Source organism: Misgurnus anguillicaudatus, chromosome 2 (assembly GCF_027580225.2).
Source record: "Misgurnus anguillicaudatus chromosome 2, ASM2758022v2, whole genome shotgun sequence".
NCBI lineage: Eukaryota > Metazoa > Chordata > Actinopteri > Cypriniformes > Cobitidae > Misgurnus > Misgurnus anguillicaudatus.
In genome coordinates, this window is record NC_073338.2 from 7137501 (window position 1) to 7140000 (window position 2500).

Consider the following 2500-nt stretch of genomic DNA (forward strand, 5'->3'; position numbering starts at 1 on the left):
CGCTGTTCTCCCTTTATGAAAAACCTGAGTAATTGCTGATCTTTCATGATATTTCTCATGTTGTATAGTAAAAATGAAAGCCCTAAATCTCTGAGTAAAACCTACTGGAAATCAAGGTTCTTGGAAGCTCTACGTTTGAGCTTATTGTACAAGTCACAAAATAATTTCCAGTAGTCAGTTGTAACACGATCAAGTTTAATCCCTAAATATCAACAAACAACAAAGGAGAAATCTGATGGGGATGTAGCTCAGTAGTAGAGCTCATGTTTCGCATGTATGGGTATCTGGGTTCAATCCCCAGCTTCTCCAAATGCCTTCATGATTTTAAGTATGCCTGAATAAGTGTTGACGTCGCATCTTATTTACAAGTCACACAATTGTTCCTCTTCTCTGCTTCCAGTAAGACGAAAATCCCTAAACATATTAGCCACATTGAAGCTTATTCAGCTGGGGATGTAGCTCAGTGGTAGAGCGCATGCTTTGCATGTATGAGGTCCTGGGTTCAATCCCCAGCATCTCCAAATGCTCTCATGGTTTTAAGAACGCTTGAATAAGTGTTGGCGTTGCATCTGCCTTATAAGTCATTCAGTAGTTCCTTTTCTCTGCCTCTTGCCTCCGAAGACGAAAAACCCTTAACATCTTAGCCACAGTGCAGCTTACTTAGCTGGGGATGAAGCTCAGTGGTAGAGCGCATCTATGAGGTCCTGGGTTCAATCCCCATCATCTCCAAATGCTCTCATGGTTTTAAGAACGCTTGAATAAGTGTTGGCGTTGCTTCTGATTTACAAGTCACACAGTAGTTCCTTTTCTATGCTTCTTGCCTCCGAAGACGAAAAACCATAAACATCTTAGCCAAAGTGTTGCTTAACAAGCTGGGGATGTAGCTCAGTGGTAGAGCGCATGCTTTGCATGTATGAGGTCCTGGGTTCAATCCCCAGCATTTCCAAGTAGTTTTCAGGTGCTGTTCTCCCTTTATGAAAAACCTGAGTTATTGCTGATGTTTCATCATATTTCTCATGTTGTATAGTAAAAATGAAAGCCCTAAATCTCTGAGTAAAACCTACTGGAAATCAAGCTTCTTGGAAGCTCTATGTTTGAGCTTATTGTACAAGTCACAAAATAATTTCCAGTAGTCAGTTGTAACACGATCAAGTTTAATCCCTAAATATCAACAAACAACAAAGGAGAGACCTGATGGGGATGTAGCTCAGTGGTAGAGCACATCTTGCGTGTATGAGGTCCTGGGTTCAATCTCCAGCATCTCCAAGTACTTTCAGGCGCTGTTCTCCCTTTATGAAAAACCTGAGTAATTGCTGATCTTTCATGATATTTCTCATGTTGTATAGTAAAAATGAAAGCCCTAAATCTTTGAGTAAAACCTACTGAAATCAAGCTTCTTGGAAGCTCTACGTTTGAGCCTATTGTACAAGTCATAAAATAATTTCTGGTAATCAGTTGTAACATGATCAAGTTAAATCCCTAAATATCAACGAACAACATAGGAGACAGCCGATGGGGATGTAGCTCAGTGGTAGAGCGCATGCTTCGCATGTATGAGGTCCTGGGTTCAATCCCCAGCTTCTCCAAATGCCTTCATGATTTTAAGAATCCCTGAATAAGTGTTGACGTTGTATCTGATTTACAAGTCTCACAGTAGTTCCTTTTCTATGCTTCTTGCCTCCGAAGACGAAAAACCATAAACATCTTAGCCACAGTGTTGCTTAACAAGCTGGGGATGTAGCTCAGTGGTAGAGTGCATGCTTTGCATGTATGAGGTCCTGGGTTCAATCCCCAGCATTTCAAGTAGTTATCAGGTGCTGTTCTCCCTTTATGAAAAACCTGAGTAATTGCTGATGTTTCATGATAATTCTCATGTTGTATAGTAAAAATGAAAGCCCTAAATCTCTGAGTAAAACATACTGGAAATCAAGCTTCTTGGAAGCTCTACATTTGAGCTCATTGTACAAGTCACAAAATAATTTCTGGTAATCAGTTGTAACATGATCAAGTTAAATCCCTAAATATCATACGAACAACAAAGGAGAAACCTGATGGGGATGTAGCTCAGTGGTAGAGCACATCTTGCGTGTATGAGGTCCTGGGTTCAATCTCCAGCATCTCCAAGTAGTTTTCAGGTGCTGTTCTCCCTTTATGAAAAACCAGAGTAATTGCTGATGTTTCATGATAATTCTCATGTTGTATAGTAAAAATGAAAGCCCTAAATCTCTGAGTAAAACCTACTGGAAATCAAGGTTCTTGGAAGCTCTACGTTTGAGCTTATTGTACAAGTCACAAAATAATTTCCAGTAGTCAGTTGTAACACGATCAAGTTTAATCCCTAAATATCAACAAACAACAAAGGAGAAATCTGATGGGGATGTAGCTCAGTAGTAGAGCTCATGTTTCGCATGTATGGGTATCTGGGTTCAATCCCCAGCTTCTCCAAATGCCTTCATGATTTTAAGTATGCCTGAATAAGTGTTGATGTCGCATCTTATTT

At 40.0% G+C, this 2500-nt stretch overlaps 3 non-coding genes across 3 annotated transcripts; all 3 read left to right on the forward strand.

The window, feature by feature from the left end:
• The first annotated feature begins 449 nt into the window (after window positions 1-449).
• Window positions 450-521, forward strand: trnaa-ugc (transfer RNA alanine (anticodon UGC)). Its single transcript has one exon. It is a non-coding gene; the product is annotated as a tRNA-Ala (tRNA).
• A 353-nt stretch (window positions 522-874) lies between these two features.
• On the forward strand, window positions 875-946 carry trnaa-ugc (transfer RNA alanine (anticodon UGC)). Its single transcript has one exon. It is a non-coding gene; the product is annotated as a tRNA-Ala (tRNA).
• Window positions 947-1514: 568 nt separating this feature from the next.
• trnaa-cgc (transfer RNA alanine (anticodon CGC)) lies at window positions 1515-1586 on the forward strand. The gene has a single exon. It is a non-coding gene; the product is annotated as a tRNA-Ala (tRNA).
• Window positions 1587-2500: the final 914 nt, after the last annotated feature.